The sequence below is a fragment of the Balaenoptera musculus genome, chromosome 11 (assembly GCF_009873245.2).
Source record: "Balaenoptera musculus isolate JJ_BM4_2016_0621 chromosome 11, mBalMus1.pri.v3, whole genome shotgun sequence".
NCBI lineage: Eukaryota > Metazoa > Chordata > Mammalia > Artiodactyla > Balaenopteridae > Balaenoptera > Balaenoptera musculus.
The window spans coordinates 70783637-70810725 of record NC_045795.1 but is presented as its reverse complement, the minus strand read 5'-3'; the positions used below and the strand labels follow the sequence as shown (position 1 = coordinate 70810725).

Genomic DNA, 27089 nt, shown 5'->3' with positions numbered 1-27089 from the left:
AATGGCGCTATCAGCCAATGAAAATATGTCATTTGTTTAATATACTTTGTGAAGAGTATCATTTATCTAAAATTTGGGTTTATTTTTCTAAAACATATAAACTTTTTCCATGTGTATGTTTTCCTACTTAATTTCATGATTTCAGATAGCACCTAACTAAGACCTCTTTTGGTGAATTGCCACGTTATTGCCCAAGTGCTTATTAATCTGCTGCCACTGCAAAATAAATACAAAATTCCTATTAATTCCTTTGGTAAAAGTAACAAAGCCCTGCTTCATTAAGCCCAATATGGACCTCATTCACTATTTAACTGGCCCAGAAGCCCCACTTACCGGTGGGCTTCTTCCCAGGACTATGGGGACACAGGTGCAGGACAATTACATTGACTGAGAACCCCAATTAGTTTTATCAGCCTCTTCAGTTGTTCAAGTCAACCAAATGGTTTGGTCAATCTTGATTTTTAAGCTGAGTTGACATATTGGTTACTTGGTGTTAACCAAGTCAGCGTAAGTTAGTGGGAGCAGTCAGCTGGATGTATCACTGTATCTGCTGTCACTCTGTGCCAAGGGCTGTTGGTTTTCATTCAACTGACAGGCATTGTGCAAGCAACTTTAGGCAAGTCTACCCAGTTTCCCAACCCTGGTAGCAAGGGAGAGGCTCTGTGGTGTTAGAGGAAAGACGGACGGGGCCTTGAGTCAAGAGAAAGAAGATGTGGTCTTGTAACTCAACCATAAGGTTAAAGGAGATCACTCTCTGGTTGCCTCAGTTTTTTCTTTGGTAACGTGGAGGTAATAATACTTGCCCTGCCTACTCTATAGAATTGTTATAGGGACAGGATTTTTTTTTAAAATACTGAACTGAAATTATGTAAACCAGCATATGTAAAAGTGCTTTGAAACATAAAAGGGAATTTTGAAATAAGAGGTGGTGTATGTTAAATTCGTTGCAAAATCAAATGGCACGGAGTTTTAGTATTGGGAAGCAGCTGGGTCCAACCTTCCAGCCTACCTGTCCACATAATGACTAATAAGGAATTCATCAGGCCCTGGTGAAGACCACTTCCTTTGGAAGTCACGGGCTCATAAGGTGGTGGTTCGTGTTCCACGGCTCATGCAGGTAGCTCACTTGTCCTTAGATGGAACTGAAATGGCTTTCCATGGAATCTTCCCACTTATCTTGGTTTTTGTTTCAGAGCTACATAGATTTCACCTGAGCCCCATCCACAGGACAGCCAGCCTTTTAGATATTTGTTGGGGTAAAAGTGTGCATTTTAGGAAAAAAAAGAAAAAAGAAACAGAGAAGCAAAACTTAAAAACAAAACCACCTCGATCCTACCATGCAGAGATGGATGCTGATAGCATTTTGGTATATACCTTTACAAATGCTCTCTATTATTTAACAAAATTAGATTGTACTTCCATATTTTATAAATCCTGCATTTGAGAAATGAAAGGATGAATTAGTTCAAAAATTTATAAATATTCCTTGAGCACCGACTATGTGGTAGGTACTGTTCTAGGTGGAAAAACAAAAATGGCTGTCCGTATCAAGCTTGCATCTTAGTAAAATGAGAGAAGGAAATGAATGAACAAATAAATAAGTAAATAAATGAATAGGTAGATGAATAAAGTAGCTTCTTGTGGAACCAAAGAAGTTTGGAATCCCACTTAGATATCTGCTTCCATAAGTAAGGACCGTCATGGTTATTTGGGGTAAAAAGGGACATGCCATGTCACTCCCTATAGTCTGAGAACCCTTTTAGGAACTGAGCCCAAAGGAGAGCCTTTGACTCTGTCTTGCGTAGCATTCTTCCCCCCAGTACGCCCTTTTCCAGTTTGATCTTCATTGCTTTGTATTCTAACTGCCAGTCATTATTCCCACACCGGAAGGAACTAACAGTTCCCGGCCATACATTTTCATAGGAGAACATAATATTCTCCTTCCCTTGTGTATAAGATTATGCTTTTACTTAAAAAAAACCTAAAAAAAAAAAAAAAATCTAAAACCTCTTACTAAAACATTTCATAATGGTTTGTCTTTGTTATACTTGCTTCTACTTAAAGGGATTTTATCAAAATAATATTAAGAACATCATTCTATATGTTTGGTTTTATTAATGCCAGTTAATGAGCTTACATTCCAGTAACCAAAGCTCAATTATTTAATTTGCGGCAGGTGAATTTGATATCTGTAGCTAAAAGGAATTGAAGGCCATGAGATACCGTACTTAAAATCTATCTGTGTGCATTTGCTCAGACGATTTAAACTAGCATAGTAATTTAACAGGCAGACAGGCAGGCTAACTGATATGTTCCATTTAGTATTAAACACTGAATGAATAAGGGTTTTGAGAGCTGGTTAAAAGTTACGTAATTTGAAGTGCGTGTTTTAGACTTTTTGAGGTGATTTCTCATACTTATGTAAAGATTTTAAGGGGACCTCTGTACTTTATCTCATCTGATGACATTGTGATATCCATCTTAATTTACCGGGTATTGTTGCATTTTAGACATCTTCTCTAGATAGCCTCAAAAGCCTTTGTATACACTGGGCTATTTTAGGAAGTTTACAGTGAGGTAAGACCCCGGCTTATTCCAAGGCATTATCCTGTTGGCCTCTTTGATCTAGGATCTCTTTTGAGAGAGGCACTCATTAGGTAAGTACCCTTCAAAGGAGAGGCATGGTGCAGAAAATGATAAAATCAATTTATTCTTTACTTCATGCCAACATGAGAAAAGACAAATCACATTTCTTTAGGAAGGAATCCTAAGTGCCTGGTAATTTGGACAGGATAAATGGAGCCTGGGAGAGGAGTTTTGAGGGCAACTGTTACTTAAAATTGATAAACTCAGTTGCAAGAGATGTTATGGAGATTGAATGAAATTATGCATTTACGAGAAAGTGATTTATAAGCTGTAAAAGTCATATATGTATAATGTGTGACATATTAATATGTTAGGTAAACTGACTATAATTAGCATACACTGATCCCATCTTCAAATTCCAATTGACCTCATGCTTTCAACAGTTTTTTATAGGGAGGGGGCTACAGTGCAATTCCTTCTCTAATCAATGAATGGTTTGTTTAGAAAAACCTTGGCATGCACAGTTTAAAATATATATTAAATACTATGTTAATGTGTCCTAGAATGTCCCAGTCTGTCTGTTCTTATTTACCTCCTGCTAAGTTCTAAAAGGAAAAATTGAGTCAGCGAAAACACTAGTGAAGCTTGTCACAGCTTTATAAGTTACCTGCAGTGATTGAGGACGGGTGGCAGAGAGAAGGACTGCTCATTAAACAGCAATTGTGGTCTGAGCTGCAGGTAGTCACGTGATGGACAGTAGCTTACCACTCAAAATTTCTGTTTCTCTCTTGTAGCCCTGAAGTTAGTGGCTTAGGGCCTTTAGTGGAAGAGAAAAGGCTTGCTGTACATGAAGTGGGTAAGCAAAACAACTACAAAGAAAATAACTTTAGAGTAGTGGAATGGTCTAATTAGCTTCAATGCGAGGAACAGAAAACCCCACATTCCAGAAGCTCATACAAGTAGCTGCATAGTCACCAAGGACCCACACTCCTTCTGCCTTGGTGCTTTGCTATTCTCTGTACATGAGAGGTGTCCATCTCGTGATACAAAGTTTTTGCCTCAGCTCCAACCGTTCCATCCACATTCCAGCAAGCAGACAGGAGAAAGGAGAAGGGAACTTCCCTGCCCTTTAAGTTGCACATACCATCCACTAACATCTGAGTCATTTAACAGTTTATTCGATAAATAGCTGTTGAGCATTCATTGCTTGCAAGGACTGTTCTACGCCCTAGGCACCGATCTAAGCACTGTTCTAAGTGAACAGAAATTGTTTGTCACATGGTCACACTTAGATGCAAGAAGGCAGGCAGACTGTAGCTGGGTGGCTCTATGTCCAGCTAACACTTAGGGAACCCAAGGAAGGAAAGGGGTGGTGGGGTATTGGGGGCAACTAGCAGTCTGCTGAAGTAAACTGAGTATGAAAAAAAAGTGTCAACTGGTATGTTATCTCACTGAGCATTTAAAAATAACTTTGCAACTATACTTTTAGAGATAGTATTCCTAACAGATATATACTTGTATGCATGCATGTCCAGTATATATCTGAGTTCATTTCTGGGTAACAGTGTTGGTAAACTATGGGAGAGTCATGTGGTGAGTGAACAGGTTTGGAGATACCTGAAAAATCTCATCATGGTTGGGATAGCTGATGGGTGAGGGGTGTTAGTCTAGAGAAGACCAAGAGGCAGATTCTCCCTTCAGCTATTAAAGGGGTGACATGAGAGAAAAGAAATGGACTTGAGTTATGCTGCCTCAGATGATTGTGCTAGAGCACAATCATCCTTTAAGAGGAGGAAGGCCTTCCTTCAGTGCTTTGTACCAGTCAGAATTCTGTAGCCTTTTGAGATTGTTCCTGAGGTATGTCAGCAAATCCTGGGGGAAGGGGGATATCACCTGCTCTGGGTGCTATAGAGAGAATTCCCATCCCCAGGTAGGGGACAGAGGGATGATCTCCACAATTCCTTTCAGTGTGGAAATCTACCAGTAAATCTGCTAAATAAGTGATCTGGAACATGAATAATATTTAGGAGATGCTGGAATCTTCTTTGTTTCTTCTCTTAAGGAACTCTATTTGAATGTAGGAACTTTTGCCAAAAGCCAAAAATGACTGCTTGGTTTAAGACACTGTCCTCTCTAATAAGACCACAACCGAATTTTCCTGTACTTTGGTACATTTCATTTATTTTTCATAAAACTCTTTAGATGTGAAATATATGAGCCAAGCAGAGATGTGTCTCACAAACTATTACAGAGAAAGAATCAGTGGTTAAGTTTCATGTCAGGTAGAATCAAGAACCCTTCACTCTCCCTGCCCTAAGGATTGTACTATCTTTGATTAAAATGTCTTCAGAGAATTAAACTAGACCAGGCATATGTACGATTTACTGCATGCAGACTTTGGCCAGTGGGATTAATATTACCGGTGAACAACTCTTAGGTGCTTATTACATGTCAGGCAGGGGCTGAGTATGTCACCTCCTGTGAGATGGGGAGTATTATTACCTCCACTGTGTAGATGCAGAAACTGAGGCTCAGACGCCTGGAACTCAAAGTCTTTTTGACACTCCATTCTATGATTTTAACCGCTGACAGATTGCATCACACTGTCTCCTAGTGAAAAACTCAGGATGTTGTTGTAAGAATTTTTCTTGTAATGGTGGGACCAGTTTTGATTAAATAAAAGGCAGTTGGCAAACAGGTGCTTCTTTCAACTCGCATTGGGGAAACAGGACAGCGGGCTGGGGTGATGATGGGAGGGAAGGGGCAGGAAGAGAGCTAGTTGGAGGAGGCCTTTGAACTCAGCTTCCTTATCTTAAAACAAAGCAAGGGGAGACACTGTCTTCTGGCCAAAAACATGCACTGCATATATAGGTTTAATAGTGAAAACTGTCAGTCAAATGGGTCCCTTGGCCTGGTGGTTTTTAATGGAAATACAAACATTTTCTGAGCTAGAGTGTATAATCTTTCAGCTTAAATAATCATAATCAGCAGTTAAATAATCTAAATGCTTATGTATTGTAGAGTCTAAATTATTCCAAGCACCATACTTCATGTTATCTCCATCTTCACAGCAGCAGCTCCATTGGGGCTAGGGAAGATCAACCATTAAAAAAGGGAAAGAGAAACGTACAGGCCTTCCAACCTCCTAAAGTATGGCAAGTCAAAGGGGGCAGTTGTGGTCCTTCTTTCATTCCAAGAGCAGGTTCCTTTGGATCGCTCTGGTCCTCAGTTTGTCCAACTATAAATTATAAATTATAAATTAAGAGTATGAAATTGGCCAGTCCTCCAGCCAGCCCTATAAATTGATGCCCCTTTTACTTTCTACCTTTGTCCTTCCTTTCCATTTGTTCTTTTTTTCATCACAGCCCACTGGGTAGTTAGTTCTTTTCCTAGGAACCACTTCTTGCAGTGGTCGTTTAGAGAAAAAAGGACAGAAGAAAAATGAGGACCATACGTGGGAGAATGTATTCCAGAGCAGGGGCATCAGTGGGAAATAGACTGTGGCCCAGATGCCAGCTGTCTGCCAGAACTGCGAAGGGCAGGACTCAGGGAAAATCCCAACTGGTAGGGTTTCTCTGCCTCCCTGTAGTATCTTCTTTGTGAAGGTAAAATATACTGTAGCTGTTATCAGGGGAAGCCTCAACCCTGAGGATGTAGAGGGGAAACATCAAGATCTGCAGCCTCAGTGACAGAGGGCATCATAACAAAAGGCTCCCAAGTCACTGAAGACTTACAGGACAAGGCATAGCATGGAGGTGGGGAGGGCTTTGGATGTTCTTGGTCCCTGGAAAGTACTTAATAAAAGTTTGATAAAGGAATGAATGAATGCTGATGAAAATTTGACTCTTGCTAGCTACCTCTTCCTCCTTTCCCCTACCTTATCCACCCCTGCCTTCTCTTCCACCCAATCTCCTCTTTCTTCTTTTTTCTCTCTTCCTCCTTTCCTTTCCTTTTCCTCCTTTCCTTTCCTTTTCCTCCTTTCCTTTCCTTTTCCTCATGTTCCTCTCTCCTCTTCTTCCTTTTTCCTCTCCCTTTCCTACCCCTGTTCTGGTGCCCTATAAAGTGAGAGCCGTCAAAATATTTTCTTTATTTTCTCAACATAATGGTTGTCTTGCTAGATTCTCATTTTGACTGTTGGGCAGGAGGCAGACCGAGCACCTGGGAAGAAGAGTGTGTGTGTGTGTGTGTGAGGAGCGGGGGGGGGGGGGGGGGGGAGACACACACATGCGTGTTTGGGGGCGGAGAAAGGGCTGGCTCTGGCAGTCTTGCCTAGAGAGTGAGATGTAGAGGGGAGGCCACTCAGTTCTTCAGGAGCAAAGCAATTGAGAACCATAGCCTGAAGCCAAGCCGCCGGTCAAGAACGGCCAAACTCTTTTGTTTTCCAGTCATGGAATTTGGGAACCAAGGGATTGTGAAAATTGAAATGCAGTGTTTGACTTGATCTTTGGGTTAAGCCAATATCCCTAGGACCTTAATTTGAACCTGCAGGAGGCTTTGGCCAACTTCTTTGAGAATCTGTTGTTACTCACACCCAACCCTTCGCTTATTTGAAGAGATTTGCAGAGTATACTGCAGCTAGTGCCAGCCCACAGTTATGATAAAAGTTAAATTGTCTTTCTGTTCTGTTTTGAAAATGGTGTCTGTGTGTTCACTTTTTGAGCCCTGAGCTTGGTGCTTCTTTCTCTTCCTGGCTCTATCTCTGGATGTTTTCCTGTAAAACTTTCCCTTCAATGCATTTCTAAGGTTTTATTCTAAGGCAGTATGGGATTGGGTACACGAAGTGGTTATTCTCTGCTCTCCCTTCCATTCTTTGGGAGGGGAGACTGTGCCCTGGGAAGCTGCTCCCTGTACAGTGCATTGCTGGGGTTCCTTTGCTGGCTGACTTCTGGTTGGGTCCAGGGCCTATAGGAGGCACTGCAGGAGATGGGAGGGTGGGAAGAAAAAAAGGCTAGAGAATTTCCTCCCTCTTCCCTGCTTGCACTGGGGCCACATCTCTGGCAGTAGGGACTTCTCTCTATGACTGTAGCTCCTCTTAGCAATGCCCCATCCATGGTTCCCACTGGCACTGGGATTAACTCATGTTTCCTTTGCCCCTTCAGCCCGAGCTGCAGTAATAGCCACCCCTTGTTGCCAGTTTCTGGGTGCCTCAACGCGTTTGTTTTATTAACCCTGCCCACCTCTCCTCTGTAGTCCTTTCATTGAACTTTCCTCATTGGACTCATCTGTGGTGAAGTCTGTTTCCGGCCAAACCCAGACCAGTACAGTGGGGAAGGCCATGGTGCTGTGGTCACGTGTGTGAGATTTGTTAGGATGATTTGAGAAAGCATTGTTAAAAAATGTTTACATTTCCCATAGTAAGTAATTTTGGAAAAAGAAGCAGATTGCTTGATGCGACAGTCAAAACACTAAAACAAAACTGTCATTCTGTGATTTTTTTTAAAAACGGTGCTTTTCCAATGACTTTTGAATATGAATGACTGCTGCTGCCCTGACCCCAGAAAGATGTGGAGCTGATGTTCCCAGAGTCAGCCTCAGTCTTAGGACTAATGAAAATAGCCCCCTGCTCCCACCATATACAAGGAAAAAATATTCCTCCCTTATTCTTTAGGCTTAGGGAAGTTGGTTTGACTGAACAAGGAAGAATTTCTTGAGATGGGAGGAAAGAGAGTATTCTAGGGGTCCCGGGCTAGAGCGCAATTCAGCTGCCTCCAGGCCATGGGTAACATCCTTAGATCCAAGCTCAGGGCATTTGGGGTTCCCATAAAGCTAAAGGCATTGCATCTTTGATCAGCAACTGCTCTAATGCAGCACTTCAGACTGAGGTGCAAGCTCAGCACGCCTACTCATCCAATCGCCTGTTCAATCACTGACTCATTCATAAAACAAGTCATCCAGGAAGTCAGTTATTTAGTGAGAGAATGAATGAACAATCTGATGTCCAATTATAGGATTAGAAATCTGAACGTAGAATTACAGCTGGGATAAGTGTGCACAAAAGGAAAGGTCTGTGGAGCCATGAGAGCATCCTAAAGGTAGTAGAAGGGCTCCCTGAAGATATGCCATGATGTGTTAGGTGAGAGTTCATTAAATGAAGAGCCAGGGTTGGTGAGTGGAGTCAGGTTGGGGAGTACATTCTAGAGGAGGAGACTGCCTGTGCAAAGGCCCTGTGGCAGAAGGGAGAAACATGCCTTCCATTAACTCACAGGAAGCCTGTGTGGCTGAAGCACAGAGACAAAGGGGGAAAGCAGGATTGATTGAGGTTAGAGGGATGGCAGAGACCAGACTACCCAGGACCTTAGGGGCCATGGTCAGAGAGTTGGTACTTATCCTAAGACCAGGAACCCATTGGGGTGAAGTAACATGATCAGATTATGATTTGAAAATAATAAAAAACAATTACAGTATACTTTCCATGTGCCAGAAACTTCTGAAGAGCTTTGAAAATATAAACAATATCTTCACAACATCCTCTAAGATAAGTACTGTTGTCATCCTCGTTTTACTTTTGAGGAAACAGAGGCACAAAGAGGTTAAATAACTAGCCCAAGGTCACATAGCAAAAGTGGGATTTGAACCTCTCAGCATTGTCAAGTAGTCTGGCCACATGCTTGACCACCACACCATACAGATGCTTTTGTGCAGAGGATAGATTTGGATGTGGGCATACTACTTAGGAAGCTGCTGCAGTCTTTCGGGTAGGGAGAGCTTGTCCTAAGGTGGTGGCAGTGGAGATGGAGAGAAGTGGAAGATTTTAAGAGACCCGTAGGGAGCTGAATTTACAGGACTGGGTTTAGATTGGCTATAGGAGTGGTAGAGATAGGCGCCCCTCTCTTTCCCTTCTTCCTGCCAGGTCTGTGTTCTGCCCCCCTGAACACTTTCATGCTTCCACGCAGGGGGGCTGTGAGGGAATTGTTGTGGCAAGTATTGCTCTAGTCCAGGGGTTCTCATCAGCAACGCTACTGACACTGGGCTGGTAAATTCTTTTTTGCGGGAGCTGTCCTGTGTTTAGTAGCATCCCTGGCCTTTACCTACTAGGTGCCAGGAGCAATCCCCCTCCTCCACTTGTGACAATCAAAAATGTCTCCAGATAGTTCCAGAAGTCCTCTTTGAAGGCAAAATCACCCTTGGTTGAGAAGTGCTGGTCTATCCCTAGCCTGCATACAGTTACAGTTTCTCACCTTGGACCAGCAGCCCACCATCCTCCTGCAATACTCTGAGCCTTGAGCCAATGTTAGTGACACTAATAGAGTTTTAAACTGGCCCATGCCCTGCACATAGGCCTTCTGCCCTCTGGAGGCAGGCAGCCCTAGACCAGGTAGATTCATAAATCTTAGAAAGGAGCCTTCCCACTGTTTAACAGTATCATCCATCTTTAGTCTTTAGTAGGTAGCCTAGATAATTGTCTATAATTCAAGGACATTTTCTTTGGGGACATAGACTCTTTAGTTCTATGCAACTGATTTCAATGTGAACTTTCTGTAATCTACTCTCATGTTCGGGCATTGCCTGTAATCTTATGTTTCTGGAACAACGGTTTCCTAAATAGCTCCAGAACTTTCCTGTGGATACTTTCTTTTTTAAATCTTTATTGGAGAATAATTGCTTCACAATACTATGTTAGTTTCTGTTGCACAACAAAGCGAATCAGCCATATGCATACACATGTCCCCATATCCCCTCCCTCTTGAGCTTCCCTCCAATCCTCCCTATCCCACCCCTCTAGGTTATCTCAAAGTACCGAGCTGATCTCCCTGTGCTATGTTGATGCTTCCCATTAGCCAACTATTTTACATTCGGTAGTGTATATATGTCAATGCTACTCTCACTTCGCCCCAGCTTCCCCCTCCTACCCCATGTCCTCAAGTCCATTTTCTATGTCTGCCTCTTTATTCCTGCCCTGCAACTAGATTCATCAGTACCATTGTTTCTTACTTTATTTATTTTTATTTTATTTTACTTTTGGCTGCGTTGGGTGTTTGTTGCTGTGCGTGGGCTTTCTCTAGTTGCGGAGAGTGGGGGCTACTCTTCGTTGCGGTGCGCGGGCTTCTCATTGCGGAGGCTTCTCTTTGTTTCGGAGCACGGGCTCTAGGTGTGCGGGCTTCAGTGGCACCTGGACTCAGTAGTCGTGGGCTCTAGAGCGCAGGCTCAGTAGATGTAGCACACGGGCTTAGTTGCTCTGTGGCATATGGAATCTTCCTGGACCAGGGCTCGAACCTGTGTCCCCTGCATTGGCAGGCGGATTTTTAATCACTGCACCACCACGGAAGCCCAGTAACACTTTAAAAATTTTTTTAGATTACATACATATGCATTAGCATACAGTATTTGTTTTTGTGTTTCTGACTTCACTCTATATGACAGACTCTTGGTCCATCCACCTCACTACAAATAACTCAATTTAGTTTCTTTTTATGGCTGAGTAATAGTCCATTGTATATATGTGCCACATCTTCTTTATCCATTCATCTGTCGATGGACATTTAGGTTGGTTCCATGTCCTGGCTATTGTAAACAGTGCTGCAGTGAACATTGTGGTACATGTCTCTTTTTGAATTATGGTTTTCTCAGGGTATATGCCCAGTAGTAGGATTGCTGGGTCATATGGTAGTTCTATTTTTAAGGAACCTCCATACTGTTTTCCATATTGGTTGTATCAATTTACATTCCCACCAATAGTGCAGGAGGATTCCATTTTCTCCACACCCTCTCCAGGATTTATTGCTTGTAGTTTTTTTGATGATGGCCATTCTGACTGGTGTGAGGTGATACCTCATTGTAGCTTTGATTTGCATTTCTCTAATGATTAGTGATGTTGAGCATCCTTTCATGTGTTTGTTGGCAATCTGTTTATCTTCTTTGGAGAAATGTCTATTTAGGTCTTCTGCCCATTTTTGGATTGGGTTGTTTGTTTTTTTGATATTGAGCTACATGAGCTGCTTGTATATTTTGGAGATTAATCCTTTGTCAGTTGCTTCATTTGCAAATATTTTCTCCCATTCTGAGGGTTGTATTTTCGTCTTGTTTATGGTTTCCTTTGCTGTGCAAAAGATTTTAAGTTTCATTAGGTCCCATTTGTTTATTTTTGTTTTTATTTCCATTTCTCTAGGAGGTGGGTCAAAAAGGATCTTGCTGTGATTTATGTCATAGAGTGTTCTGCCTATGTTTTCCTCTAAGAGTTTGATAGTGTCTGGCCTTACATCTAGGTCTGTAATCCATTTGGAGTTTATTTTTGTGTAGGGTGTTAAGGACTGTTCTAATTTCATTCTTTTACATGTAGCTGTCCAGTTTTCCCAGCACCACTTATTGAAGAGGCTGTCTTTTCTCCATTGTATGTTCTTGCCTCCTTTGTTGTAAATTAGGTGCCCATAGGTGCGTGGGTTTATCTCTGGGCATTCTATCCTGTACCATTGATCTGCATTTCTGTTTTTGTGCCAGTACCACATTGTCTTGATTACTGTAGCTTTGTGGTATAGTTTGAAGTCGGGGAGCCTGATTCCCCCAACTCCATTTTTCTTTCTGAAGATTGCTTTGGTTATTCAGGGTCTTTTGTGTTTCCATATGAATTGTAAGATTTTTTGTTCTAATTCTGTGAAGAATGCCATTGGTAGTTTGATAGGGATTGCATTGAATTTGTAGATTGCTTTGGGTAGTAGAGACATTTTCACAATATTGATTCTTCCAGTCCAAGAACATGGTATATGTCTCCATCTGTTTATGTCATCTTTGATTTCTTTCATCAGTGTTTTATAGTTTTCTGAGTACAAGTCTTTCGCCTCCTTAGGCAGGTTTATTCCTAGGTATTTCATTCTTTTTGTTGTAATGGTAAATAGGAGTGTTTCCTTAATTTCTCCTTCTGATTTTTTGTTGTTGGTGTGTAGGAATGCCAGAGATTTCTGTGCATTAATTATCTATCTTGCAACCTTACCAAATTCATTGATTAGTTCTAGTAGTTTTCTGGTAGCATCTTTAGGATTTTCTAAGTATAGTATCATGTCATCGGCAAACAGTGACAGTTTTACTTCTTCTTTTCCAATTTGTATTACTTTTATTTCTTTTTCTTCTCTGATTGCTGTGGCTAGGACTTCCAAAACTATGTTGAATAAGAGTGGCGAGAGTGGACATCCTTGTCTTTTTCCTGATCTTAGTGGAAATGCGTTCAGTTTTTCACCATTGTGTATGATGCCTGCTATGGGTTTGTCATATATGGCCTTTATTATGTTGAGGTGGGTTCCTCCTATGCCCATTTTCTAAAGAGTTTTTGTCATAAATTAGTGTTGAATTTTGTCGAAAGCTTTTTCTGCATCTATTGAGATGATCATATGGTTTTTATTCCTTAATTTGTTAATGTGGTGTGTCACATTGAATGATTTGCATATATTGAAGAATCCTTGCATCTGTGGGATAAATCCCACTTGATCATGGTGTATGATCCTTTTAATGTGCTGTTGGATTCTCTTTGCTAGTATTTTGTTCAGGATTTTTGCATCTATGTTCATCAGTAATATTGGCCTATAATTTTCTTTTCTTGTAGTATCTTTTTCTGGTTTTTTGTATCAGGGTGATGGTGGCTTTGTAGAATGAATTTGGGACTGTTTCTCCCTCTGCAATTGTTTGGAAGAGTTTGAGAAGGATCGGTGTTACCTCTTCTCTAAATATTTGATAGAATTCGCCTGTGAAGCCATCTGGTCCTGGACTTTTGTTTGTTGGAAGTTTTTAAATTACAGTTTCAATTTCATTGCTCGTGATAGATCTGTTTATATTTTCTAATTCTTCCTGGTTCAGTCTTGTAAAATTGTACCTTTCTAAGAATTTGTCCATCTCTTTGTGGTTGTCCATTTTATTGGCATAGAGTTGTTTGTAGTAGTCTCTTATAATCCTTTGTATTTCTGCGGTGTCAGTTGTGATTTCTCCTTTTTCATTTCTAATTTTATTGATTTGTGTCTTCTCCCTTTTTTTCTTGATGAGTCTGCCTAAGGGTTTATCAGTTTTGTTTATCTTCTCAAAGAATCAGCTTTTAGTTTTATTGATCTTTGCTATTGTTGTCTTCATTTCTATTTCATTTTTTTCTGCTCTGATCTTTATGATTTCTTTCCTTTTCCTGACTTTGGGTTTTCTTTGTTCTTCTGTCTCTAGTTGTTTTAAGTGTTGGGTTAGATTGTTTATTTCAGATGTTTCTTGTTTCTTGAGGTGAGATTGTATTGCTGTAAATTTCCCTCTTAGAACTGCTTTTGCTGCATCCCATGGGTTTTGGGTCATCGTGTTTCCATTGTCGTTTGTTTCTATGTATTTTTTAATTTCCTCTTTGATTTCTTCAGTGATCTCTTGGTTATTTAGTAGCGCACTGTTTAACCTCCATGTATTTGTGTTTTTTACAGTTTTTTTCTGTAATTGATTTCCAGTCTCATAGCGTTGTGGTCAGAAAAGATGCTTGATATGACTTCAATTTTCTTAAATTTTCCGAGGCTTGATTTGTGACCCAAGATGTGATCTATCCTGGAGAATGTTCCATGAGCCCTTGAGAAGAAAGTGTATTCTGTTGTTTTTGGATGGAATGTCCTATAAGTATCAGTTAAGTCCATCTTGTTTAATGTATCATTTAAAGCTTGTGTTTCCTTATTTATTTTCATTTTGGATGATCTGTCCATTGGTGAAAGTGGGGTGTCAAAGTCCCTTACTCTTATTGTGTTACTGTCGATTTCTCCTTTCATGGCTGTTAGCATTTGCCTTATGTATTGAGGTGCTCCTATGTTGGGTGCATAAACATTTATAGTTGTTGTATCTTCTTCTTGGATTGATCCTTTGATCATTTTGTAGCGTCGCTCCTTATCTCTTGTAACAGTCTTTATTTTAAAGTCTTATTTTATCTGATACGAGTATTGCTGCTCCAGCTTTCTTTTGATTTCCATTTGCATGGAATATCTTTTTCCATCCCTTCACTTTCAGTCTGTATGTGTCCCTAGGTCTGAAATGGGACTCTTGTAGACAGCATATATATGGGTCTTGTTTTTGTATCCATTTAGCCAGTCTGTTTCTTTTGGTTGGAGCATTTAATCCATTTACATTCAATGTTATTATCAATATGTATGTTCCCATTACCATTTTCTTAATTGTTTGGGTTTGTTTTTGTGGGTCTTTTTCTTCTCTTGTGTTTCCTGCTTAGAGAAGTTCCTTTAGCATTTGTTGCAAAGCTGGTTTGGTGGTCCTGAATTCTCTTAGCTTTTGTTTATCTGAACAGCTTTTGACTTCTCCGTTGAATCTGAATGAGATCCTTGGTGGGTAAAGTAATTTTGGTTGTAAGTTTTTCTCTTTCATCACTTTAAGTATATCCTGCCACTTCCTTCTGGCCTGCAGAGTTTCCGCTGGAAAATCAGCTGATAACCTTATGAGGATTCCTTTATAATTTATTTTTTGTTTTTCCCTTGCTGCTTTTAATATTTTTTCTTTGAATTTAATTTTTGTTAGTTTGATTAATATGTGTCTTGTTGTGTTTTTCCTTGGGTTTATCCTGTATGGGACTCTCTGTGCTTCCTGGACTTGGGAAACTATTTCCTTTCCCGTGTTAGGGAAGTTTTCGACTAGAATCTCTTCAAATATTTTCTCAGACCCTTTCTTTTTCTCTTCTTCTTCTGGGACCCCTATAATTCGAATGTTGGTGCATTTAGTGTTGTCCCAGAGGTCTCTGAGATTGTCTTCAATTCTTTACATTCTTTTTTCTTTATTCTGCTCCTCGGCAGTTATTTCCACCATTTTGTCTTTCAGCTCACTTATTTGTTCTTCTGCCTCAGTTATTCTGTTACTGATTCCTTCTAGTGTATTTTTCATTTCAGTTATTGTGTTGTTCATCTCTGTTTGTTTGTTGTTTAGTTTTTCTAGATCTTTGTTAATCATTTCTTGTATTTTCTCAATCTGTGCCTCCATTCTATTTCTGAGATTCTGGATCATCTTTACTATCATTACTCTGAATTCTTTTTCAGGTAGATTGCCTATTTCCTCTTCATTTATTTGGTCTTGTAGGTTTTTACCTTGTTCCTTCATCTGTGACATATTTTTTTGCCTTCTTTTTTTTTTTTTTTTTTTTTTTAATGAGTGGGATTGTGTTCTTGTCTTACTGGTTGTTTGGCCTGAGGCTTCTAACACTGGGGTTTGTAGACTATTGGGTAGAGCTGGGTCTTGGTGCTGAGATGAGGAACTCTGTGAGACCTCACTCTGATGAATATTCCCTGGGGTCTGAGGTTCTCTGTTAGTCTAGTGGTTCGGACTTGGAGCTCCCACTGAAGGAGTTTCGGCCTGACTCAGCGCTCATGAACCCAGATCCCGCAAGCTGCCCGGGGTGGCAATAAAAAAAAAAGAGAAAAATAACAAAGTAAAAAATAAAATTAGACTAGGAAGCTAACAGATATGTTAGAAAGAATATAAAAATAAAAATATAGATGAATCAACAACTGGAAGGTACATCAGTACCACAATAGTGAAAAAGAGGAAGAGGGAAAAGGAAAAAAAAAAAGGGCGGGGGAAGGCCTTGGCTCTGGAGGGCGGGGACTAAGCAAGGGCAAGCTTGGGGTGGTGCTCAGGACCCTCAGGGCTGGAAAAGGCCCTGGGGCTGTAGGGGATGGGACTTAGGCTCAAGGAACAGAAGGGGCCCAGGCATGCCCCCCACCCCTGGTCTCAGAGGACGGGGAATGTCACCTGGTAGTCCAGCAGGCTTCCTGGACTCGAGTGGGTGGGGAAAATGTCCTCCTCTCCTTTCCCTTCTCCTGTCTTGGAGGGCCTCTCCTGCCTGCCTCTCCTGATCTCCCCGGCCACCCCCCTATGCTCCCAAGGACCTACGTGGCTTGGAGGGGGCTTTGGAGGGCAGGGGACCGGCCTGGGAGCTCAGCAGGCTCCCCGGACCGAGTGGGCAGGGCAGTCACCCTCTGCTCCTCTCCCGCTCTTCCCAGAGAGTCCCTCCTGCCTGCCTCTCCTGATCTTCCCTGCCTCAGGGGCGCTGATCCTGTCTGGCCTCCACTTCTCCTCCTCCCTCAGTCCCCCTACATCCTACTGGTTCACTTTGGGGCTCCTCTCGTCTCCTTGGGCATCAGAGTCCTCCACCAGCTGCCAGCAGGAACCCTAGTTGTGGGGAACCGCTAACTTTGCATCTTCCCACACGGCCACGTTGACTCCCAACTCCCCTGTGGATACTTTCATTTCTTAGGAGGCGTTTCATACTCTGGTTTCTTTTCAGACCGAATAAGTCTTTCACCTTTTACTAAAGATTTCCATGGAGAAGGCCTTTCAATGAACAATATATTGAAGTTAGATAAGCTTCTCATTTAGAATGATGATGAATTTGTCAAATGCCTATATTTAGAGAAGAGAATTTTAAAGAATTTTGGTTAATTGAAAATTCCCTACTAAAGAATGTTTTTTAAAAAGTACCTTGAGAAGCCTGCCTTTTAATGTAGGACCCATGCAGGTGTCTGGCGAGAAACACCCAAATGAGATCTAAGTCTAATATTGATGAGCTCTGGTTTTATCTTTCTTTAAAGCAGGGGGTGCTTCCATAAAACAGAGAGGCATACTCCTGTGAGAATCATCTCTTTTCTAATTGATGGCTCAATGGGCTTGGGTAAATTACTGCTAAACCTTTTTTTAAAAATGTCTGTTACATACAAAAGTAAAATGAAACCCCACGTACCCTTCACCCAACTTCAGCAATTATTCAACTCATTGCCAGTACTGTCTCCTTCCTATCCCACATTTCCCCACTTCTATCCCTGGGTTATTTTGAAGCAAATCCCAGACATTATATCATTTCATTCATAAATATTTCAATATAAACATTCTTTTTTCAGATAAACATTTGTGACACCAAATTACAAACACTTCAAGATGGAGAACAATTCTAACGAAGGCTTCCCCCATAAGGTTGAAACCCACTGGGACCCAAATGTGAGAGGCTTAGATTCTAATTTTTTTTTTTTAATGTTGTTATAATGCAGCAAAATGGACCATTTAGTGGTATTATATAGGGAAATCAGAAAGATTTACACCACTTGACACATTCTTCAGTTGATTTTCAGTTCTGTTCATCCTGGCTTATGCCTAAGTCTCAGTGTTCCCAGGACTGATGTGATTACATCATGGGTAGAGTTTTTGTTATCTTTTGGTGATTATGGACATTTCTACACATGACTGGAAGGGTAGGCCTTTCTTGATCTTGTCTCTTTTCAACTTCTTGACTGCATGGTAACTCTTCAGGTTTTTTGAAGAAAGAAAACAAACAACAACTTCCAAAGTGTGACCATGAACTGATGATTGGTTGCATCTTCTATGCCTAAAGTTTCTTGGGTATTGATTAATCGTAGCTTTTCTGCAGGGAATGTAACTGAGGTTAAGCTTTCTTTGTAATAAGATTAAACTCCTGAATCTCTGCTGAGGCCTGAACATAACCATTTTGCTTCTTGCACTATTTTTGTTAATGATGACATCTGCTTGCCCCCAGAAGCTCCATTTCATTGGGAAAAATTTTTTTCTGCAGTTGCTCTAGAGCATTTGGTCATTAATTAATTCAATCGTAATTCACTGAGCAGTAACTAGGGTCCACCCACTGCACTAGATGCTGACCTAGTCACGGCTCAGACATAGTCCCCATTTTCCCAGACCTTAACTCTAGTCTTGATGTCTTCATTATTTGAATGTCTTTTGTACATCCAACCTTGGTGATTTGAGGGAGCAATAGAATGGTTTCCATATCCAAATATCGTCTTTGCCCTTCTCTCCCTTGACTAGGTTACCATGGGATATCTTTGGGTTGAACCATATTTTTGTCTTGGCCTTGGTATTCAAATCTGGTTACTCTACAGGGGAATGATTCAAGAAGGCATAACATGTGGGCCAGGAACTTGGGCAGCAGTCTCGCCCTGGCTGCAATAGAAGGTGGAGAGAGAAGGTGTCCCAGAAGGATAGGGAAATGTGAAGGCTAGGGTCTCACACCACAACAGACTTTATATCCATCACAGTTTGGTTGACAGTTAGCCTTGAGCCAAGCAAGACTGCATGGTGACAATTAAGTGTCATCATGGGAACTTAGTGTTTCATATTATCAGCCTGTCCTCTCATCTGGTGATGTTCCCTAAACTCCTCAACAGCATCTCTGAGAAGGAGTCCTTTAACCTCTACCTGGCACCAGCATTGACAAGGAATACATTAGCACAAGGGTCAAGAGCCTGGGCTTTGAGGGGAAAGATGACTTGGATTTAAATCTCTGCCTTGCCACTTCCTCTACTGGCACTGTGACATTGACAAGTGTATAAATGACGTTACCTTGCCTGTGGAGTTTCTCTGATGATTAAATGAGTTAATACATATAAAACACTTAGGATAGATCTGATACTTAGTAACTCTTAATAAATCTACTCCTCAGTGTTCTCTCTTCAGAGAACTCTCCCTTAAATGTTTGCCTTTTGTTGTACTATAATAACTTTCTTCATCATTTCACCCTCTTGCTTTTTTAGTTCTTTTACATTTTGCTTTTTGAGGCTGCTTAAGCATTTAGACCTTCTTTATAATTCTTGAGTATTTAAGGCCGTTCTCCTGTCTTGTCCTGTCCCCAGTACCCTCCATGCTGTAGAACCTTCTTATCTCCAAAGTACCCAGTTCTTCTTTCTCTTCTTCTTGTAACAGGTTTACAGGACCCTCAGTATTCTAACCCATCTCCATTCGATATTCTGTGGATTCTTTTTTTTGTGTATTCTACAGTTAGTCACTGGGCACTTTCTATGGACAGGGCACTGAGTCTGACCCTGGTGACATGGTCCCTACCTAGTGAAGCTCATGCACTAATGAGGAAGATGGAGTAAGTACTCTGATAAGGAAGGTTCTGGGGGGTATTGGGACATCTAATCCAGATTGGAAGGAAGCATGAAGGTTTAGGGAAGCTTCCAGGAGGAATAAATGGCTGATGTGAGACCTAATGGGTGAGAGAAGTGAGCCAGGTAATGAAGGGGGATATGAGGAGTGTTTCATATGGGACTTACAATCAAATACAATATTTAAATGGCCAATTAAAATAATGCAGTGATTAAATAGATTGGGTCCTGCCAAAAGCCCAAAACAGCTCTGGAAGCTTCTGCTGGAAAATGGCCACTTACATGGGGAAGGGGATCAAAATGTCACCCCCAGAAGTATGCAATAATAGCTAACCTTCTACCACATCATCCTTGACTCCTAACCTTATCTTTGCCTTAAAACAAAGTTTCCCTGCAAGCAGGTTAGAGCCCCCTTTTCCTTCCATTCTCACATTCTTCTTGACATGTGGCCATTGAAAGTTGGCTACTAACCCAAGTCATTTTTCCCAGCCTGCCATTAGAGATGCTATCTCCACAATGTATAGTAACATTGCTTACATTCACATTGGTCAACTGTAATTGAATATGAAATTTTCAGCATTACCTTTCCTTCATGATGGTGTTGGAAATAATTTATATGTTTATAATAAGAAAGGATTTTTTTAAAAATAAGGTACACAATGAAAGGGGTTCCCAGAACTGGTCTGGAATTTTTCAGGGAGATATTGAGCATGGAAAATATTTAAAACTCCAGCTTGGAGTTTGCTGTTTAATGCACCTAAAAGTGTATACATGAAACTCTGTGGCAGCAAACTTGAACCACTTTCCATCCCATAACCAAATGTTTCATTATTTTAATATTTGAAATAATACAAAAAATTTACCAAAAGAATATAAAACCTTAGGAAGAAAAGAGTTGATTCCTGCCAAGGCGGACCTCAGCCAGATTGAGCCTCTACCCCTTAACATCTCGAAAACATGCTTTCTTCTTTAAGCTTTATTAACTGAGGAAATAATGATGATCAAAATGGGATGGTGTTTTTATTAAGCAGCAGCCAGTGGAAGACCAGGAGAGCCTCAGCCTCTGATGTCAAAGTCCACAGGGCAAGGGCTCTCCAAAATCAGCTGGGAGAGAAGGAGAGCTGGCTTCTGTTGCCAGGGATTGCTTTTGTTTTCTGTCTTTGTAAACTGACTGAATTATGCCCTTGTCTCCTGAACTGTCTTAGCATCATTTCCTTGGGCCTCAGTGGCACCCAGAACAGAACTGATCAACTACAGGCTCCTGGGTTCTTAAATCCAACCAACAGACCATTTCCAGGAATGCAGCAGATGTTCCTGCATCTTAGACACAGGTCATATTATCTCCAGCTTGCCACACCTGCAGGGCAAAGCCTGCCTATTGGAGATGCAGGGCTTCATTGTACATGTGTATTTGTGTACAGACCACACACACATTACTCGTGCTTTCTGATAAAACTCAGAGGAGGTATAGAGGCTACTTCATTTATAGATTAAGGAACCACTAAATTCATCTTTAATATGTTGAAATGTACACAGGGTCAGTAAGGCAGGAGAGAAGAGGAGGATGTATGTTATCATCATGGAAGGGTCAACTGAATATAGAAAATTATCTGTAATAAATCAGAAATTCTATGATTGCTACATATTTTAAACAGTATAATGGATTGGGTGATGTAGATTCATTGTGTTATTATTATTCAAGATAAGACTAGTAAATTATATTTGTGTAGAGCTTTGTAATTATAAAAATGCTTTCTTCTTGTATAACATTTTCAAGTGACTAATAGCAGTGAAGTTACATCTCTTTTCATATCTGAAAAATCAAGTATAAGTAATACTTATTTTGAAAGAGACTTCTCTTTTTAAAAACAGAAATTAAATGTGCATATTATAAGAATACTGATTAGCAACAAGAAGAAAGCATTTACCCAAGAAAAAGAGTTGACATTTTGATTTTTTTTTCTAGTCTCTTTTTCTGTTCCTACATTTTGCATAGTCATGATTGTACTGTTACTATTTTCTCTCAATTTTTTTCATTTACATGGAGAAATGCTTCTCATTCTACAGTTAGTATAAATTTTTTTGCAAAATTGAAAATGGTAGGAATAGTGCATATACAGTCACTGGGGAGAAGGGAATCCTTATAGTTTGGTTAGGAGCTATGGACAGGGTTTAACTATTCAAATTAAATCATAAAACACTTATTGAGTACCTACCTACCACATGCCAGGCTCAATTCTCGGCACTGTGTGTGGGCAGTGGGATGGTGGTGGCTGGTAAAGGGCTATGAAAATGACTAAGACCTATAGCAGATGCTTTCAGTGAGCTTACACTTTAGTTAAGAGGAGAATTAAGAAAGGAAATTAATAGGTAAATAAGGGAGGATAGTAGTTAGGAAGGAACTTAGAAAAGAAGGGAGGAAAGGAATTGACCAGGGGGGCAGGGACAAAAGAAGAAAAGAGGAAGGAAGGAAGGAAAAGGAAGGAAGGGAAGATTGGAGAAACCAAGGGAAGGAGGGAGGGATGGAAGGAAGGAGGGAGGGAAGAAGAAGAAATGACACCAAAACCCAAGAAACCATAAACACCTATTGAATTTCAATATTCAGATTATAGAAATCATTTAAGGCAATGAAAAATATCACAGGACAGTATAAAATCAAAATTTCAAAAAATTTATCAAGATTAACAGTATCTTGATGATAAACAGTCATTTTAACTTCTCTAGATTCCTCTGTGTAAAATTCTCAGGACATCTTGAATGCCAGGTTTCTCTCTGAAATACTCATGATAAAGCATACTTGAGTATTGCTGCAATTGAAGAAGAAACTATTGCTAATGTGTATATGAGATATACAAAAAAATGTGTGGACTATCTATTTCTGAAAACTGGAAGCTATGTAAAGGGCTCTCTCATGCCATATACAAGAATTAACTCAATATAGATCACAGACCTAAATGTAAGCATTAGAACTATAACACTCCTACAGTAAAACGTAGGTATAAATCTTTGTGACCTTGGGTTAGACAGAGCCTTTTTAGATATGACACCAAAAGCATAGACAACTAAAGAAAAAAATAAATTGGACTTCATCAAAATTAAATACTTTTGTGCTTCAAATGACACTATCAAGAAAAGACAATCCACAAAATGGGAGAAAATATTTGCAAACATATCTGGTAAAGGACTTGCATCAGAATATATAAAGAACTCTTACAACCCAACAATAAAAATTCAAGTAACTCAATTTTAAAAAGGCAAAGGATTTGAATAGACATTTCTCCAAAGAAGATATACAAATGGCCTATAAGTGCGTGAAAAGATGCTCACTATCTTTAGTCTTTAGGGAAATATAAATAAATATAAATCAAAACCACAACGAGACACCACTTCACACCCACTAGGATGGCTGTAATAAAAAAGACAGACAATAACAAGTGTCGATAATGATGTGGAGAAACTGGAACCCTCATACATTGACGATGAGCTTGTAAAGTGGTGTGGCCACTTTGGAAACACAGCTTGGTAATTCTCTGGAATGTTAAACACAGAGTTCTCATGTGAAACAGCAATTCCACTCCTAGGTACATACTGAAAGGAAATGAAAACATATATCCACACAAAAACTTGTACATGAATGTTTCAGCTGGATTATGAATAATAGCCAAAAGATAGAAACAACCCAAATGGATGAATTGATGATAAATGGATACACAAAATGAGGTATATCCATATATGAACTGTTATTTGACAATAAAAAAAATGAAGTACTGATATTCTTTAACATGTAAGAACCTTGAAAACATCATGCTAAGTAATAAGAGCCAGGGTCAAAAGACCACATATTGTATGATCCATTTTATATGCAAATACGCAAATGTACAGAGACTGAAAATAGATTAGTGGTTGCCTAGGGCTGGGGGGAAGAAGTGGAGGATGACTGCTAATGGTATGGAGTTCTGTTGGGGTAATGCAAATTTTCTAAAGTTTGATTGTGGTGATGGGTTCACAACTGAATATACTAAAACTCATTTACTTGTACCCTTTAAATGGGTGAATTGTGTGATATGTGAATTATATCTCATTAAAGCTATTAAAAGGGGGGCTCTGCATAGTGTTGTGAAATCTACCTGACTCAGTGCTAGGAGCTGAAAGTAGGGAGAGAGGATTGCATAACTAAGACATTGTATTATAACCTATACATGTACAAAGGACTTTTTCAGTGGTTCCACAGAGGTGAGAGAGCAATTCATTTAGCCTGTGAGGTGGGGAGAACTTTGAGGAGTGATGTTTAAACTAAGTATTAAAGATTGATAGAAGTTCAATGCATAAAAGAGTGAAAGTATCTTAGGGACATGGGTAAAAAGAACTAAGTAAGGACTTATTAAATAGGAGATATGGTGATAATGGTGGTGGTGGTGATGATGACCCAATGATGATAGTCATGGTTGTGGTGATGGTAATGTTGAAGGTAATGATGGTGCTGATGATGGAGATGACAACAATGATGATGGTGGTAATGGCGGTTGTGGAGATGATTTTTTTTTTAATGTCTTTATTGGAGTGTAATTGCTTTACAATGGTGCGTTAGTTTCTGCTTTATAACAGAATGAATCAGCTATACATATACATATATTCCCATATCTCCTCCTTCTTGCATCTCCCTCCCACCCTCCCTATCCCACCCCTCTAGGTGGTCACAAAGCACCGAGCTGATCTCCTTGTGCTATGCGGCTGCTTCCCACTAGCTATCTGTTTTACATTTGGTAGTATATATAAGTCCATGCCACTCTCTCACTTTGTCCCAGCTTACCCTTCCCCCTCCCTGTGTCCTCAGGTCCAGTCTCTACATCTGCGTCTTTATTCTTGTCCTGACCCTAGGTTCTTCAGAACCTTTTTTTTTTTTTTTTAAGATTCCATATATATGTGTTAGCATATGGTGTTTGGTTTTTTTTTTGGAAACCAAGGAATAACTTATTTGAACACTGATAATAATTATATTATAATTTTGGCTAAAACATTTTAAGAAAAACATTGTTTTTATGTAGTAGGCACTTTTTGACTCCTTTTATTTATTTATTTATTTGAATTTTATTTATTTTTTCATACAGCATGTTCTTATTAGTTATCCATTTTATACATATTAGTGTATATATATCAATCCCAATCTCCCAATTCATCACAGCACCACCACCACTACCCCCCGCTACTTTCCCCCCTTGGTGTCATACATTTGTTCTCTACATCTGTGTCTCAGTTTCTACCCTGCAAACCGGTTCATCTGTACCATTTTTCTAGGTTCCACATATATGCGTTAATATACAATATTTGTTTTTCTCTTTCTGACTTACTGCACTCTGTATGACAGTCTCTAGATCCATCCACGTCTCTACAAATGACCCAATTTCATTCCTTTTTATGGCTGAGTAACATTCCATTGTATATATGTACCACATCTTCTTTATCCATTCGTCGGTCGATGGTCATTTAGGTTGCTTCCATGACCTGGCTATTGTAAATAGTGCTGCAAGGAACGTTGGGGTGCATGTGTCTTTTTGAATTATAGTTTTCTCTGGGTATACGCCCAGTAGTGGGATTGCTGGGTCATATGGTAATTCTATTTTTAGTTTTTTAAGGAACCTCCATACTGTTTTCCATAGTGGCTGTATCAGTTTACATTCCCACCAACAGTGCAAGAGGGTTCCCTTTTCTCCACACCCTCTCCATCATTTGTTGTTTGTAGATTTTCTGATGTCCATTCTAACTGGGGTGAGGTGATACCTCATTGTAGTTTTGATTTGCATTTCTCTAATAATAAGTGATGTTGAGCAGCTTTTCATGTGCTTCCTGGCCATCTGTATGTCTTCTTTGGAGAAATGTCTCTTTGGGTCTTCTGCCCATTTTTGGATTGGGTTGTTTGTTATTTTAATATTGAGCTGCATGAGCTGTTTATATATTTTGGAGATTAATCCTTTGTCCGTTGATTCGTTTGCAAATATTTTCTCCCATTCTGAGGGTTGTCTTTTTGTCTTGTTTGTAGTTTGCTTTGCAAAAGCTTTTAAGTTTCATTAGGTCCCGTTTCTTTATTTTTGTTTTTATTTCCATTACTCTAGGAGGTGGATCAAAAAAGATCTTGCTGTGATTTATGTCAAAGAGTGTTCTTCCTATGTTTTCCTCTAAGAGTTTTATAGTGTCCGGTCTTACATGTAGGTCTCAAACCCATTTTGAGTTTATTTTTGTGTATGGTGTTAGGGACTGTTCTAATTTCATTCTTTTACATGTAGCTGTCCAGTTTTCCCAGCACCACTTATTGAAGAGACTGTCTTTTCTCCATTGTATATCCTTGCCTCCTTTGTCATAGATTAGTTGACCATAGGTGCGTGGGTTTATCTCTCGGCTTTCTATCTTGTTCCATTGATCTATGTTTCTGTTCTTGTGCCAGGACCATATTGTCTTGATTACTGTAGCTTTGTAGTATAGTCGGAAGTCAGGGAGTCTGATTCCTCCAGCTCCGTTTTTTTCCCTCAAGACTGCTTTGGCTATTCGGGGTCTTTTGTGTTTCCATACAAATTTTAAGATTTTTTGTTCTAGTTCTGAAAAAATGCCATTGGTAATGTGATAGGGATTGCATTGAATCTGTAGATTGCTTTGGGTAGTATAGTCATTTTCACAATGTTGATTCTTCCAATCCAAGAACATGGTATATCTCTCCATCTGTTTGTATCATCTTTAATTTCTTTCATCAGTGTTCTATAGTTTTCTGCATACAGATCTTTTGTCTCCTTAAGTAGATTTATTCCTAGGTATTTTATTCTTTTGGTTGCAGTGGTAAATGGGAGTGTTTCCTTAATTTCTCTTACAGATTTTTCATCATTAGTATATAAGAATGCAAGAGATTTCTGTGCATTAATTATGTATCCTGCTCCTCTACCAAGTTCATTGATTAGCTCTAATAGTTTTCTGGTAGCATCTTTAGGATTCTCTATGTGTAGTATCATGTCATCTGCAAACAGTGACAGCTTTACTTCTTCTTTTCTGATTTGGATTCCTTTTACTTCTTTTTCTTCTCTGATTGCTGTGGCTAAAACTTTCAAAAGTATGTTGAATAATAGTGGTGAGAGTGGACATCCTTGTCTTGTTCCTGATCTTAGAGGAAATGCTTTCAGTTTTTCACCATTGCAAATGATGTTGGCTGTGGGTTTGTTGTATATGGCCTTTATTATGTTGAGATAAGTTCCCTCTATGCCTACTTTCTGGAGAGGTTTTATCATAAATGGGTCTTGAATTTTGTCAAAAGCTTTTTCTGTATCTAGTGAGATGATCACATGGTTCTTCTCCTTCAATTTGTTAATATGGTTTATCACATTGATTGATTTGCATATATTGAAGAATCCTTGCATTCCTGGGATAAACCCCACTTGATCATGGTGTATGAGCCTTTTAATGTGTTGTTGGATTCTGTTTGCTAGTATTTTGTTGAGGATTTTTGCATCTATGTTCATCAGTGATACTGGCCTGTAGTTTTCTTTTTTTGTGACATCTTTGTCTGGTTTTGGTATCAGGGTGATGACAAGTTTGGGAGTGTTCCTCCCTCTGCTGTATTTTGGAAGAGCTTGAGAAGGATAGGTGTTAGCTCTTCTCTAAATGTTCGATAGAATT

General features: G+C 39.8%; 1 protein-coding gene and 1 non-coding gene across 5 annotated transcripts in view; both read left to right on the top strand.

Annotated features, from left to right (window-relative positions):
* ERC2 (ELKS/RAB6-interacting/CAST family member 2) overlaps nt 1-27089 on the top strand; it is a 962898-nt gene that overhangs the window by 569255 nt on the left and 366554 nt on the right. The window lies entirely within an intron of this gene.
* On the top strand, nt 16788-16905 carry LOC118904611. Its single transcript, XR_005022060.1, has one exon. It is a non-coding gene; the product is annotated as a U5 spliceosomal RNA (small nuclear RNA).